This window comes from Cebus imitator, unplaced genomic scaffold, assembly GCF_001604975.1.
Source record: "Cebus imitator isolate Cc_AM_T3 unplaced genomic scaffold, Cebus_imitator-1.0 Scaffold988, whole genome shotgun sequence".
NCBI classification, from domain to species: Eukaryota; Metazoa; Chordata; class Mammalia; order Primates; family Cebidae; genus Cebus; species Cebus imitator.
The window spans coordinates 70,288-87,298 of record NW_016108303.1 but is presented as its reverse complement, the minus strand read 5'-3'; the positions used below and the strand labels follow the sequence as shown (position 1 = coordinate 87,298).

Below are 17,011 nucleotides of genomic sequence, written 5' to 3'. Positions count from 1 at the left end.
CACACGTGTAATCCCAGCACTTTGGGAGGCCAAGGCGGGCAGATCATGAGGTCAGGAGATCGAGATCATCCTGGCTAACATGGTGAAACCCTGCCTCTACTAAAAATACAAAAAGTTAGCTGGGCATTGTGGCACGTGCCTGTAGTCCCAGCTACTAGGGTGGCTGAGGCAGAAGACTTGCTTAAGCCTGGGAGCTAAATGTTGCAGTGAGCCGAGATCACGCTATTGCACTCCAGCCTGGACAACAAAAACAAAATTCTTCCTCAAAAAAAAAAAAAAAAAAAAAGATAATATTGCTACAGGTTTATCCTTTGGCCAGTCCTCCTAGATAATATAATAATGCTAATGGTGTCAATTGCTACTAAGTATGAAATAATTCCTAAATATACATATCTAGCCAAGATTTTTCTCCTCGTCTCTAGACTTTTAAATAAAACTACCTGTGAGAATTTCCACTTGAATGCCTAAGAAGACACTGTAAATGGAACGCATCTCAAACTGAACCCATTAGTTTTCCTCCCAATCTTTTTCTCTTCCCAGACTACCCTGCTATCTAGGTGGATGGCAGCACCCGTATGCATCACTGAAATCAGGAACCTAAATGTCATCTCTGACCTATCACCTTCCTTTACTCTCCTATCTCTTATCAAATTTTTCACCAATCTCAATTAATTCTACTGTTAAAATATTTCTTAAATTACTGACACTTATCTGTGTCCACTCTGACTACCTTCAGAAATTTATTAGTTCTTACTTTGTTTACCATGAAAACCTCTTAACTGATCTTCCTATCTGTACCTGTAATCCGCTTTAACCTGCTTGCCACACTGCCACCACTTTGATTTTTCTAAACCTTACAATGGCTTCACTCACAGTGACTTCAGGTATGGTTCTTCATAATAATTATCTGTCTGCCCAGTTTTTGCACTTGTTATATACCAGTTATACTCAACTAAAAAGTACTGGTTGAGCCAAGCCTCTCAAACTTTTGCACTTGCTTCTTCCTCTCCTTAGAGGGACTCTTCTACCCACTCCGTTTTTCAAATTAGTCTCATGTGGCCTCAATATTGGCTCCCTCTGAGAGTCTTCCAGATGGGTTTAGGTGGCCCTTCTTACAAGCCATCTCTTTTTTCTTCCGAAAGAGAGCTTGTCATCCTGTACTGTAATTGCAAAGTTACTCTCCATCTCCACTACTAGACTATGCTGTGAGACCTCTTTGCATTCATGGTGCCTAGCATGAGTTTTTGCACAGAGTAGGCACTCGGTGAAGCTTTGTTAAAAATAATTAAATGGACAATTATTAACCAACTAGAAATAATGTCTAATATAACAGGTAAAATACAAATGAATAATATATTTTTAAAAAATAACATTTCTTTTTCATAAAAAGGTTTGAATTCATTTGAGAGATTTAAAAATCCTGCAGAAGAGCTAAAATTACTTGGCCAAACTCTGCTCCATGGCTCAGGGCTTCACCATGTAACACCTGTAGCTTAATTTTTTTGTCGTTATTTATTATTTGATCATTAAGTCATATCCTGCTGTTTGTTATGGCCATATTAAGGATGTGTTTATGCAGTAACTCAAGTGTTCAGAAACACATACCATCGATTATAAAGTTCCTTTTCTTGTACAGCCACCTGCCTGCTTGTTGTGATCTTTTTTCTCTCCTTTTGTGTTTCTGAAATACTTTTAAACTAGATACTATTATGCAGAATCTCAATACTATATTTTTTCTGTTCTTTTGCACTGAAAGGATAGGCAATAGTTTCTATCTTTTTTAGCCCATTTGTGAAATATAATATTTTACATTTTGTTTAAAAGACAAACAGTAAAAGAGAAATTTGATAGGGATCAAATTGAGGTGAAGAACAAAAGCTTCCTGCTTTAGCCATGTCATCCCAATGGAAAGTATAAAATGGCCAGTTACTAAGAAAAAGTCTAAATAAACCTCAAAGAGGAGATCTGATATAACACTGAACAAATGCATGTCTCATGATTATTCTTTTCCAACAATGAGGAAACCCACTGAAATATTGCACATTCATATTCGGAATGAGAGAAGCTCTCGTTTATTATTATAGATTGAACATATTATTATGGATTGAAAAAATTAATGTATCAAAGTCCTAAAACCAAATGTAATGGTATTAGGAGGGGGACCCTTTGGGAGGTAATTAGATTTAGATGAGGCCATGAGGGTGGGGACCTGTGATGGGATTAGTGTCCTTATAAGAAGAGAAAGCTAGACCAGAGCTCTCTTTCACCATATGAGGATACAATCAGCATCTAAAAGGCAGTCATCCTAAAGCCAAGAAGAGAGGCCTCACCAGAAACCAATCATGCTAGTTCCCTAATCTCAGACGTCCAGCCTCAAACTACGAGAAATAAAATTTCGTGGTTTAAGCCACCAAGTCTAGAATATTTTGTTATGCCAACCCAAGCTGACTAATACATTTATACAAAACTAACTCAATTTACCCCTACAGAAAGTTTAACACAGGAGGAAAATAAAAGAATTATTTGTCTTTTTACTCAGTTTCTGCTAATAAGTGGCAGAAAGCTTTTTTTTCTGCCAACAGACTGAGTCTCCAAAATTCTATTCAACAAGAATTCTTCTGATAATCCATAATCTCCACCCCATCCATCTGTTTCTCAAAAGTACACAATGGTATAATTTTGGAGAAAACATTATATACTATAAAGTCAAATTTAAGACAGTGTGAAATGAGATAAAATATTTTAAAGGTATATCCAAAGACGTCTTAAAAATCTCACAACAAAGGTTGCTTGCAGGAAATTTTGAAATAAATTATAATCATATAAGCAGCTTTTAAAACTTCAGTAAGAACAGAAAAAAAACATCTTCCCAAGTGTGATCCCAAATGTAACTCAAACAATGGGTCGTATGCCCCAAATACATTAAGTTATCCTGTTAGTCTTTGCAGAGTCGATTAGTCTTTGCAGAGTCAAACGTCAACTATTTCATCATGGAGATGTGGTTTATGTCAGTCAACACAGCATCCACTAAAGAGGTGAAAGTCAGCACTTATATTCTGAGGTCTGGTACCATCTGGTGAATTCCCAGGAATGTGAGAGCATTTCATCTCCACTAAAAGAGGCTAGCCTGCAGTAACCATTCATACAAGCTCAAAAAAGAAAGCATATCTATGCCCAAGCAAGGACAATGCCAGAATGCAAATAGCCTACTCCTCCCAAAGCAAGCTATTCTTGTGCCTGAGAAGAAGTTCCAAGCTCATTATCAATTTAAAAGATTCAAACAATTTAACTTGATATAAAAGTGAATTGTTACCCAATTAACTGACAATGGGGGTTGCTTTTCTTGTCAAACAAGTCCTCAGTGCTGTTGATATAAATGACATTGTAACTAGATCATGGCTAAGAAAACACTTAGGTATGTTGAGAGATGGTTCATCTGACCAATTAGAAAGTGAATGGAAGGGAGAAAAAATGAAGACACGAAAAGAACTAGAAAGTCTCCCAACTTGATATATAGCTTCAATGAGATCCCAATCAAAATTCTAGCAAGTTGTTTACAGATATCAACAAACTGATTCCAAAGTTTATATGAAGAGGTAAAAGATTCAGAATAGTCAATCAATATTGAAGGAGAAAAACTAAGTTGAAGGACTGACACTACCAGACTTTAAGAATTACTGTAAAGCTACAGTAATCAATAGTGTGATATTGGTGAATGTATAAACAAATACATCAAAGATATAAAATACAGAGACTAGAAATTGACTCACATAAATACAGTTAACTGATCTTTGACAAAGGAGCAAAGTTAATATAATAAAGTAAAGATAGTGTTTTGAACAAACAGTGCTGGCACAACTGGACATCCACATGCAAAAAGTGAATATAGACATAGACTTTATATCCTTCACAAAAAATTAACTCAAACTGGACATAGACTTAAATGTAAAATACAAAATTATGAAATTCTTAGAAGATAACATAGGAGAAAACTTAGACAACTTTGAACATGACAGTGACTTTATAGATGAAACACCATGGCAACATCTATGAAAGAAATAATTGATAAGCTGAACTTTATTAATTTTTTTTTAAATCTACTTTGTGAAAGACAATGTAAAAGAATGAGAATATAAGCCATGGANAGACTGGGAGAAAATATTTGCAAAAGACACATCTAACAAAAAACTGTTGTCCAAAATATACAAAGAAATCTTAAAACTCAACAATAAGGAAACAAATTGATTCAAAATGGGCCTATGGTCTTAGCAGACACCTCATCAAAGAAAACGGCAAATAACATATGTAAAGGTGATCCACATTATATGTTACCAGAGAAATGCAAAAGAGAACAGCAATGAGACACCACTATATACTTATTAGAATGGACAAAATCCAGAACACCACCACCAAATGCTGGTGAGGATGTGGAGCAACAAGAACTCTCATTTATTGTTGGTGGGAAGGCAAAATGGTTCAGCCACTTTGGAAGATAGTTTGGCTGCTTCTTACAAGACTAAACATACTCTTACCAAATACTCCAGCTACTGTGCTCCTTTGTATTTACCTAAAACAGTTGAAAATTTATGTTCACACAGAAACCTGCACAAGGATGTCTATAGCAGCTTTATTCACAATGGCCAAAACTTAGAAGCAACCAAGATATCCTTCAGAGGGTGAATGGAAAAACAAACTTTGGTATATTCAGACAATAGAATATTGTCAAGTGATAAAATGAAATGAGTTATTAAGCCATGAAAAGCCATGGAGAAAAATGCACGTTACTAATGAAAAAAGTCAGCCTGAAGGCTACATATTATATAATTCTGATATTATATATTCCAATATACAATATTACATATTATATAATTCCAACTATATGACATTCTGAAAAAGACAAAACTGTGGAAACACTAGCAATATCAGTGGTTTCCAGGGGTTAGGGGAGTAAATAGGCAGAGCATAGTGGATTTTCAGGCAGGGCCAAAAACCTCTGTGATACTATAATGATGGATACATATCATAATACATTTGTTAAGCCCCGCAGAATGTACAACACCAAGAGTGAACCCTAGTGTAAATTATAGACCTTGTGTGTCAATGTAGGTTCATCACTTGTAACACATGTACCACTCTAGTGGGGCTGTTGACAGAGGGGAAGGCCATGCTTGTGTTGGGACAGGGAATATATGAGAAATCTCTATACTTTTCTCTTCATTTTGTAGTGAACTTAAAATGCCCTAAAAATATAAATTCTTTTAAAAATATTTTTTAAGAGTGAGAGTCCAAATCGATGATGTTTTTACAGAGAGAGTTTCATATGAATTCGTGACCAGACAAAAATTCCCAAACCGACTATTAACTTTCCATGATTCATGGCAAAATAAGTTGGAAGCACCACTAGGCTGGAAGCTAAAATTTTTCCCATAACATTGCAAGAACAACATGACTGATTACTTGATTTTTAACCACATTTTTGTATTGATTTATACTTTCTTGAGTTGAGGGGTAGAAAGGTAAGTTGCTCAAAATAGGTGAATTATTCTTAGAAAAATATCCCAAAGATAATGATAAAACAAGCCACATTTAGTGTTTGAAGCCCCAACATAACAATGACAATAAGAAATATTAAGTCTCTAATGAATCACGTTATGATGATGCTGAACTCACAAGCTTCTCTTGTGATTTCTGAACCCTCAACTTAGCATGTAGTAGATATTTACTGAATAAATGAATGAATGAATCTATGGAGGTGTTTGACTATACTTTGGTCGTGAGTAACAACATAAGGATTCTTCCTGTCAACATTTCAACCTTAGGAGGTTTGATTTTAGGTAAAGATAGCAGGTAATAATCTTAACAATGCTAGAGCAGATGGCAATTCTGAGCACATTTTCACCTTACTCACCTCTGAAGAAAAGTGGACCTAAGGTCAAAGAAAATTCTGAGACAAATGACCAATTTTCAAAAAGTAATTAGAGATTTTTCACGCTCCTTTATACATTCACTGGCACCTGTGACTAACAATTTGCTCCAAAGCGAAATTCAGCATAAGGCAGGTCCATCTTGAACCCTATCCAAAGGGGTTTAATTACTGAATCACCAAAAAAAAAAAAATCTTGTTATAAAATGGATTTACCCAAAAGGCAGCCAGATGGCCTAGTTCCAATGTATTAGTAAGGATAAAAAGAACAAGAAACATGTTGTCCACTCCCCCGCCCCCACCTACCCAAGATGTTTGTTGTGTTGCTTACAGTCAAAACCCAGATAACAGGGAGAAGTTGATGCCTGGGAAAGGAGATAAAGCTGGCTTTATGACATTCCTTCAGCAAGTGAATAGAATCCCTGAGGTCTCAACAGGTATTGGGGGAAGAAAATTTCCTCTAGACCAAGATCATTGTTTCCAAAAATGTGGGTGCAACTTGCCTCCATAAGCAACTGTATCTTAGGAACAGAAATTTTAATTGACTGAAACCCACTGTGTGAAACTTAGAATGGAAATTGGGTTCTCCACCTCCGCAGCACCTTTATTTTGGGCTATGAAGCTTTGGAAGGACAGCAGGGAATACAAACTGGCTATGGGTTGTCTCCTGTATTATTCATTTATGTACCCAAAAAAAAAAGGCAGAAGAAGAAAAAAAGAAAAAGAAAAACCTTCCTGGTTCCAAGGGAGTCACACAAAAGGTAAGAGCACTGCTGGAGAGGAGACTTGTACTTGTTGGCTTGTGAAGTAAAGTCAACTTTTGTATATTTTGTAATAAAAGCAAAAGCAGTTGTGATCTGTCATCTCCAGGAAGCTTGTCACCATGAGATTTTTGTTAGACATCTTTACAGTGTTATTCAATTCTATGTACAGATCTCTTTGAGGACAGGGACTGTGTCTTCTTCATTCCCCAAACCAGCATAGTGTCTGTCACTTAGTAGGTTCTCAATAAATATTTATGAAATGAATATCAGATGAATGAATGAAATGATGAAACCACAGTTCTATATATTTCAAAACCTCAAAATATGTAGGCACAGTATATTAGAGTATAGAAAGGAAAAAAATGTCTTGCAGGAAATCAACAGGCTTATTGTCTTGATTTTTAAAAATAAGAAAAAGGAGGCCCCAGAAAGTTACAATTGACTAGAAAAAGAGTAATGCAATCTCAAGATTTTGAAATATATATACAAAGTATGTGTGAATTCCACACTGTTTCAATGATATCTGCACTACCTGGCTTTCTCTTGACTTCCAACTCACTTCTGGGTTCTCTTCTTGTAAGTTTATTTTCTCAAACTATTTTTGTAAAACCTAATTAGGTAAATCATATTCTGGAAATGATTCCAAAGATACACTTAAAAACTCCTTCCCTGCAGCAATTTCTTAAGACTAATGGTATTGTAGTCAATGAGCCACCTTATTCAAACTGTCTAGGTCAAATTGAAGAAGAACCAAATTTAGAGGATTTCAAAATGAATTTAGTGGTGATGCAGCGATGTTATAAATTAGCCAGACAATTAGATGTAAAACACTAAGTTTAGATAGCCATCACCATATGTCAAGCAGACAGTGATGACTGGGCAATGTGCATAGGAGAAAGCAGAGGTAGTGGTTGGCCCAATTCCTCATTGCTTAGATTCCATATGCCCAGCACCAGCCTCACAAGAAGAGGAACAGTGGCCTCTTTGTAGTGTCACTTGATGAGTCTTCACGCCAAACCATTTTTCCAAATAACTTCCTCAGATGCCTGAAATTTTATTTCAACACAAACAGCTCTGGAAGAAATTCTATGCTGATTGTCTTTTAGATAGAAAGACTCATAGCTGTGGCGGTAGATAAGGGTTCTAATCTAGGCGTCATTATCACTCTCTAGCTGCGCAGTTCAGGGCAAGTTAACCAACATTTTCAACATTAGTGCTGTGGATGTTTTTAAATCTGTAAAATAGAGATTTAAAGTGCTACCTCTCAAAGTCATTGCAAGGCTTACACTAAATACCAGATATAAAGCCTTACAAAGTTGGTGCTTAATGAAAAGAAAGGAAAGAGCAGGATCAAGGAGATGACAATTAACTTAGCTTGATAGTTAAGCCTCCCATCTCTATTAGATTATCAAATTCAATTCTTGACTGCTGTGTAATTTTGAACAAGCAACCTACTTTTTCTGTGCCTTTGTTTCTTCATCTGTAAATAAGGAATAATAATGGTATGTATACCGTAATTTATTATATAAGTTCAGTGATATCATAGCGGTTATCATGTTAGTATTTGGGCTCAGTAAACTGAGCTCTTAACAGCAGAAATACAGCAGGTATGAGTATTTCAGTAGACAAAGTGAAAGGGAAGCATGCCCAAAACACACGGAGATATAAAGAAGCCTTAAAAAGAAATGTAAATGGATATCAAGAAGATAGTGCTTATTGTAATATTTATCCAGGTCTGTGTAGGCTTCATCTTTCTTTACTTCCCTGTATCCTGCTAAAAAAGCTACAAACTGTTCAATCTGCTGTCTTGGACTTATTCATTGTAATTTGTTTCATTTGCTTTTGAATTTATAACTAGTATTCAGCCACTGAACTGTATTTACAATTAACAAGTCAAAGCATAAAAAAAATTGCATCTCCACCCTTCCCAGAGAGACTATAAAGCTGAACCGCCCTTCCCTTAATAATGAGGCTAAACAGATGAGGCTTGCCCTGTGGCCTGAAGTTTAGCATTCTCAGGCTGCAACAGAAAACAACAGAAATGAGCTCCAAAATTAAAGATTCCCCACCCTTCTAGCAGATTTCAAACTTTAGGCCTAATGAAGGCAATGTGTTCTACCAATGGGGGGAGTCATGCCTCATCACAAATTTCGGTCTTAAGGTCAGAATTTTCTGAGTTATTGGGTAATTGTTTGGATTGAAAAAGTAAGACATATCCAGTCATTGAGCTAGGTCCATGCTCCTGGTAGAGTGAAATACTATTGTCATTTGAGTTCAATACTCTGTGTCTGGGCCCAACATGGGCTCCCAAGTGAGTCAGATTAAATTACAGACTTCAGTTTTGATCCCTTTATATTTCAGTCAGACCATAAGGCATAATTACTCCTTTTGTTTTTCGCATTTCTCCCTTTATGCTCCTCATGATATTTCACTAGTAAATGTATTTTTTATTTATATATCTTAAAAATAGTAAAATGTACAGAGCTTACATGTAGAGTTTTAAGAATTCTAACATTTAGCCAACACTAAATCAAGATATAGATTTCCTTTACCCCTGTAAGATCTCTTTCCAGTCAATACTTACTAACCCTCATCACTCCCTAATTTTTTTTTCAGTTTTTATCCTTATAGATTAGTTTTGATTATACTTGAACTTCTTATAAATACAAGGATACTATTTGTATCTTTTATGCCTATTTTCATCTGTTCAGCATATTTTTGTTATTCATCTATGATGCTGAATGCATCAGGATTTTTATTACTGAGTATTTTTCCATCAAGTGAATATAATACAACTTGGTGTATACGCTTCTGTTGATGGAGATTTGATTGCTTCCTGTTACTGGCCACTGTGAATAAAGCTACTGTGGGCATGTGTGCACAAGTTTTAAGTGGACTCTTGTTTTCAATGTTGGGTAAAAACCTAGGAGTGAAATTGATGGACTGTAGAATAAGTATATGTTTAACTTTATTAGGATCTACTGAACCGTTTTTCAAAGCTATTTAAATACCTCATTATAAGCCAGTCATTTTTATTTTAACAATTCTAGTAAGTGCATGGTGGTACCTCTTTCTGGTTTTAAATCATATTTCTCTGATGACTAATGAGTTGATTATCTTCTCACGTGCTAATGGACCATTCCTATATATGGTTTGTGAAGTATTCATTTACTTGTTTTTTGTGGATTGTACTGCATTATATTGTATCATAATTGTAATGCACATTGTACTATATTGTATTAGATTGGTGCAAAATTAATTGCTGTTTTTGTCTTTACTTTCAATGGCAAAAACCAAAATTAATTTGTGCTAACCTAATGTATATTATATTTAATTAACAATTAATACATTATATTAAACATGTTTGTCCTTTCTAAAAACTCGGTGCCCACCCTCAGGCCATGACGATATTCCCCTGTGGTTACTTCTATAAGCTTTATAGTTTCAGATTTTACAGTTAGGTCTATGATTATCTCCAATGCATTTTTTGTGTATGCTGTGAGACAGGAGTCAAAGTTGCTCCAACACCCTTCGTCAAAAATATTGACTTCCCTTGTAAGTATATTTTTCAATTCCATGCTTCCTCAATTGTGAGCTCCTCTGTGCTAAAGTGTATGATTGATTTATCCTTATAATCTTAGAATACAGCACAGTGTCTCTCTTGCATGGGAGCTTCATAAGTGGACACTGAATGAATATATTTTCTATGAGCTGAAAGAAAGCTAGGTTAACACTTGAGATTTTTCTATTTTTATATATATTTTTATTTTTTATCTCTAAATAAAATCCAAATTCCTTACCAGGTGCTGCATGATACATTCCACTCTTTTCTCTAACCTTATCTTTTCATATACCCCTCCTATAAAATTAATATATTGAAATTTTCAGCCCCAGTGTGTCTATATATGGAGTGAGGGTTTTTAGGAGGTAATTAAGGCTAAATGAGGTTCATAAGGGTGGGGCCCTGATCCCATAAAATTGGTTGCTTTATATAAAGCAGAAGAGAGGGAAATCTCTCCTTTTCTTTCTCCACAGACACATATCAACAAAAGGCCACATGAGGACACAGTGAGAAATTAGAAGTCTGCAACCCAGAAGACAGCCCTCAACAGAACCTAACCATGCTTATACCCTGATCTCAGACATCCAGCCTCCAGAAGAGTGAAAAGATGCAATTCTTATTTGTAAGCAACTTGGTCTATGGTATTTGATTATAGCAGCCCAAGCTAAGACAGCTCCCTATCCCATTCACCATGCTGCAGCTACATGAGCCTCCCTTTTGTTCTTCAAGCTCATCAAATCCCTCCTAGCCTTAGAACTTGCTGTTTCCTCTGCCCAGAATTCTGTTCCAGTTCTTTTCATCCTGTAAGTCTTGTCCTTTAGATCTAAATTCACATGTGACATCCCCTGAGAACTGTCCTCTGAGAACTTATCTCAAAGTCTTCCCAGTTACTCTCTACCTTACCTTCTAGTTTATAATCTTCACACCACTTTTCCACATTTGTAACCATTTGCTTTTCTATATGTGTGATATGGTTAGGCTTAGTGTACCTACCCAAATCTCATGTTAAATTTTAATCCCCAGGGAGATGACAACTTAGGGAGAGACCTGGTGGGAAGTGACTGGATTGTGGGGGTGGTTTCCCACATGCTGTTCTCATGATAGCGAGTGAATTCTCATTAGATCTAATGGTAGATTTTACAAATGGTAGTTTTTCCTGTGCTGACTTATTCTCTCTCCTGCCACCCTCTGAAGAGGAGCCTTCTGTCATGATTGTGAGTTTCCTGAGGCTTCCCCAGCCATGGGGAACTGTGAGTCAATTAAACCTCTTTTCTTTATAAATTACCCTGTCTCAGGTGTTTCTTAGCAGTGTGAGAATGGACTAATACAATGGGTATTTATTTATTTAATATTTGTCACCATCCCCCAAGTAGATTCACACAATCAGCCCCTTCAGATCAGAGATCCATACATTTACCATTTTGAAAAAATAACATAAAAAGCTAGGGAAACACACAGGTAAGGAAGGATGGAAGAAGAATCAGAGTCTGACAGGTGAGTTTAAAAAGATGCCCTGGAAGATGAAAAGTTTGAAATGTCTCTTTAAGGATGTAAATCTGGAAAATGATAGACGGATTTCAGAGCAAAGAGAGAGAAGGCATGCCAGGAAGAGACATATCAACAGAGACATATCAACAGAGACATACCATACCATACTAACCTAAAAGAGGTTAGTACATCTGACATGTCAATTTCTAAATCTGGAGACTAATGAGTATTTATTTTCAGGTACTGGTGCTAACTGGTGTAATGTAAGGTTAACAGATATTTACTATATGGTTTCTGTTTGCATACTATAAGGAAGAGAAATAGACAGGCAAAAAGGCATTTAACATACAAGGCCAGTAAGTGCCACACAATTGTAACAGAGGCTCTGAGGAGTTCTGCACTTTGAAATCAGGGAAGTATTCATGAATGTGGGCCAAATGAACTGGACTTTGAAGAGGAAGTAAGATCTGGATAAATGTGCGTGCTTCAAGGGAAACTAGTAGAGGGAAGGACAGTAAGGCAAGGTTCATGAAGCTGTGGACAGTCCAGCTGGATGGAGACAAAGTGCATAGATGGCAGAACTCGGAGAAATCTGGAAAATATAGGTGTGAAGCACAGTGGCTAGAAGGACGCAATTCTGACCTTTACGTCAGACAAGTATCCAGGAATCTCAATGCAGTATGGCACGTTCCCTGATGAAGCAGGTGTTTTGGAAGCACATAGGCGGGAGTATCTGGCTAAGACTTGGGGGCCACTGAAGGCTACATTTGGGAGGAAGTTTGAGGGATTATAGCAAAAGATAAGCAGAAATTAGCCAGGCAAAAGGTGGAACATATTCAAGCAAGGCCAAAAACATGTGCAGAGATGCAAAAAGAGAGAGGTGTGTTGCATTGAAGCATAGTATTTTAGTTAGTTTGGAGCTTTCAGTTTAAGGTTAAAGTTCTGAGAAATGCTTCTGAGAAGGAAAGAACTAGTTCATGAGAGCCACTACAATCCACTTTCAGTTGTTTAGACTCAGAAAATACTTATATCTTTGTATCAAGGATGAGTCTAAATCCGTTTCATTTAGTTTCACTCCCTGACTCTGCCTTACTGCAAAGTGGACTGGAGAGGAAGAAGAAAACCAGGAGGTCAGATGGAAGACTATTATAGCATATTGAGAGATGATAGTAGTTTGAAAGCAGAGAGGCACTGTGGGATTAAAAGAAGCAAAATCAATAAAGATATGTTTAAAGAGTAGACCGACACAATTTTGTTATTGATTGAATTTAGAGTTTGAAGAGAAGAGTTTCCCTGGTTTTCTGGCTTGAGCAAAGTTTTCTAGGTTCAGTTTTGGATATGTTGAAGAGGGGGTAACTGTGAGCCACCCAAATGATTGGTTCAGGGGCAATTGAATGAGCTATCCTGGAGTGAGAAGAGAGACCACACTGGAGGTAAAGATTTAAAACTCTTTAGCACCTGGGAGATAGTGTATGAAGATTCAGGAAGAGTGTGCTTCAGGTTCTTGAATAAACTTTTTCTTCACTTTCTAATTGAATTAGCTTTTTAAAGATGGATTAACTCAAGTGTTTGATATTCTGGCAATTGCCATGCCATTGCTTGAGGCAGTTGCTTTAACTTTTTGTCTTCTAAGTGCCACCTATAGAAAAAAACCTAAAATCTTCTACATTAAAATTTCAAAATGTCTGTTGCAACTTCAATCCTTCCACTTAACTGTTTAATTTCTCTCTGAATGTGCCCAGAGACCTGCTGATACTTCCATATTGAAGGACCTTGATCTTAGCCTTGTGAAATAACCAGGCTTACAACTGAGGGGAAAAATTGTCAAAGAACTGCTCTCTGAAATAACCTTTCCAAATACTTTGTGTGATTTAAATTATTTTATGTGTGCAAGAAGAGTTAGTTGATAATGCTTCAACATAGATTAGGATTCCACAAACAGCCATGTTGAAAACTTGTATTCACTACAAAGTATTTTCTGAACAAGAAAAAATGGGAGGAAGCATTCCAAAATAATAGCATTAAGGCCTCTAAGATGATGAGGGACTTATTTCTTCTTTACATTTTTTGTTCTTTTATGACTTGTATTATTTTACAACATAAATAAGGAAATATTGATATAGTGGTTTTACTATCATATTGCATTACATTTGTACAAAATAATATTAGCATTGGCATTGTCTTTAGTGCTTTGAATTGTATTATCCAACATTCCTTTAAATGTCTTTATTACTGAAGGATTCATTTTAATTTTATTGTAAGCAAAATGTAGTCCAGGTACAGATGGTTTAAAGATGACTTAATAAGCAGGGAACAAATCTTTCAGCAGTCTGCTTCTGTATTCATCATGAGACTGTAGCATTAAAAATGGCCTTATCATAAAGGTAAAGCTAAGAGAATTCATGGCTTTACAAGCTTCCAGTTAGTGGCAGAAATGAGACTAAAACTTTAGTTTTTTGTGTAAAGGGCTGGAAAAATCATTTTTTATATTTTAATAGATCAGTTTAATTGACCATCCTATTTTTAGACTCAGTATAACTGGCAAGTCAATATTATCCACAGTAATAAAAACTGCCAGCAATTTGAAATAAATGTCTGATAAATTGTACACAAATTCTTATTTAAATGATTTTCTAAAATTATCAGAAATCATAGAAAAAAGTATGGGAACATGATCTGAAAGTGTAACTAACACATGTTCTTCACTGGTAAGACTAAATGTAAATTCTGAGAACTCTTTTCTTTGTTCCTTCCCAATCAAATGCCATCATGTTTGCCCTTAATAAAGAATTAAAACTGGCTGGCCATGGTGGCTTACTCACGTAATCCTAGCAATTTGGGAGGCTAAGGTTGGCAGATCACCTAAGGTCAGGAGTTCGAGACAAGCCTGACCCACACAGCAAAACCCAATCTCTCCTAAAGATACAAAAAGTAGCCAGGCATGGTGGCTGCACCCCTGGAGTCCCAGCTACTTGGGAGGCTGAGGCTTGGGAATCTCTTTTTTTTTTTTTTTTTTTTGAGACGGAGTTTCGCTCTTGTTACTCAGGCTGGAGTGCAATGGCGCCATCTCGGCTCACCACAACCTCCACCTCCTGGGTTCAAGCAATTCTCCTGCCTCAGCCTCCCAAGTAGCTGGGACTACAGGCACGCGCCACTATGATCGGGTAATTTTTTTTCGTATGTTTAGCAGAGACGGGGTTTCACCATGTTGACCAGGATGGTCTCGATCTCTTGACCTCGTGATCCACCCGCCTCGGCCTCCCAAAGTGCTGGGATTACAGATGTGTGCCACCGTGCCTGGCCGAGACTCTCTTGAACCAGGAAGGCAGAGGTTGCAGTGAGCCAAGATCATGCCACTGCACTCCAGCCTGGGTTACAGAGTGAGACCCTGTCACAAAAAACCAACAAACAAAAGAATTAAAACTAAAACTATGGGACTATGGGTCCCCTACTTTGTACTTCATGGGAGTTTAAGAAAATGATCAAAAAGAAAGAAATGTCCTATGGACTAGCCAATCCTGTCCGAGAGAATAGTGATCAAAATCTTATTTTTTAAAATAGTCAAAAGCTTGTTAAATTTTTTTGTACATAAACCAAATTAAATATTCCCTAAGAGTTACCTAATAACTGTTATAGAAGGGCAAATGAAAAATCAGATTGGAAAAGGGCATAAAAGCATTTAAGTAATTTTTTAGTAAAAATGATTTATGCTTCTGTTTATGCTCTAAAACAGTGGGAAGAAATGGTATTAACTGTAGTATGTGATACCAAAAACAATCTCATTTATTTCATTTTACTCTTAGTAGCCTAATTTTTTGTTTTGTTTTAATCTGTAATGTAATGTAGTATCAAATAACATCATTTCCTGTACATTAGTCATAGTCTTCCATTTTTTTCTGCATCAAATGGTGGTCAGATACATAATCTACCCAACTCATTAATATCTTCACCTTGGAACACTTCAGAGACAGATGTGTTGGCTGGTTTCCTGCTAACTTTAGTACTTACTTATGGAGAAAATTATTCATTTTAAAATGAGTTGTAAATAGTCTATCACAATGAAAAACAAAAAAGTCCTTTTATCTCAATCACATCTCTAACTGTGAATCAATATATGGGAAAATAAATTTTTCATGTGCAAATGCATCTACTGTCCTTAAAAATTTTATCTCCATCTTTAGAACTTGTGGCTTATACAGTGTTTCTCTCATGAAACATGTGATTCTTTGCATTTTCATTTTTCATTTTAAAAGTCTAATAAGGAGTAAATGATAGGTTAGAGCTGGAAAACCTATTAAGGAGGCTGAGTATAGAAACCTCTAATGGGAAAGGGAAACACTTAAGCCCTCTGTTAAGATGTCCTTTCTGACAGGAGCATGAGATGGAACACTCTTGAATTGCTACTTCCTCTTGAGCAAGTGATTAATGTTGTTAGTAGAAAGACATGATCACAACATATAGTGCAGCAACTCAGTCTACTATACTAGATTTATGAATCCTGGGTCAATATAAATTGTTGTAGGAGACTCACAACCTTGTAATTCACTAGGGAACAATGATCGAAATGAAAACATGGCCTTGATGTTGTCTTTGCTCACTATTTTCATTGGCAGATGTATACTTGAGTAAAAAACTATCTTGGCATTTAATGAGCAGGTAAAGTATGAGAAATAGCCCTCCTTGAATGTGGTCTTTAATCTTCTGTGATGGCTCAGGCATTAGAAACAAAGGTGAGTTTTACAGGGGCAGAGTTGACTAGTTATTCCATTAACAGACTCAGCCAGTTCTCCTGGATCAGTTAAGGTATTTATTTTCATGTTTTTACATTTTGAGTAAGAAGAATTTGTAATATGTTAGAAAAACATTGTGCATATGAAAACCACATCTTTAAAAATACATAATTCAACAATCCAGCATAATACAGAAAGTTATTTGACTTTGAAGTTTATTTTAAAGTCAATGGAAACAACCATCTACTCTTATTATTCTCATATAATTTATATCTACCTAGGTGATTTAAAGGACCTTCCAGGCCATTTGGCTAAAATAACAAAATAACTCGTAAGCATGATATCAAGTGCTGATTATCACCTCATTGTCATCTAAAGGGCTTATTCCTTTTATTACATCTATTTCTTACGTTATCCTATTTTTAAAAGCTTTTATGCTTTAGCAAAATTGTTCTCATCAACAAAAGCATTGTCTGAATTACATGAATGTTCTTTGAATAGGGTGTTCACTCTTTTTAGTTGCTCTATGGAATAAACTCCAGAA

The 17,011-nt window shown here is 36.1% G+C and overlaps 1 long non-coding RNA gene across 1 annotated transcript; it reads left to right on the top strand.

Moving 5' to 3' along the window:
• The first annotated feature begins 6,283 nt into the window (after positions 1 to 6,283).
• LOC108298540 lies at positions 6,284 to 11,275 on the top strand. The gene is made up of 2 exons (XR_001822609.2): positions 6,284 to 6,684; positions 10,723 to 11,275. It is a non-coding gene; the product is annotated as an uncharacterized LOC108298540 (long non-coding RNA).
• Positions 11,276 to 17,011: the final 5,736 nt, after the last annotated feature.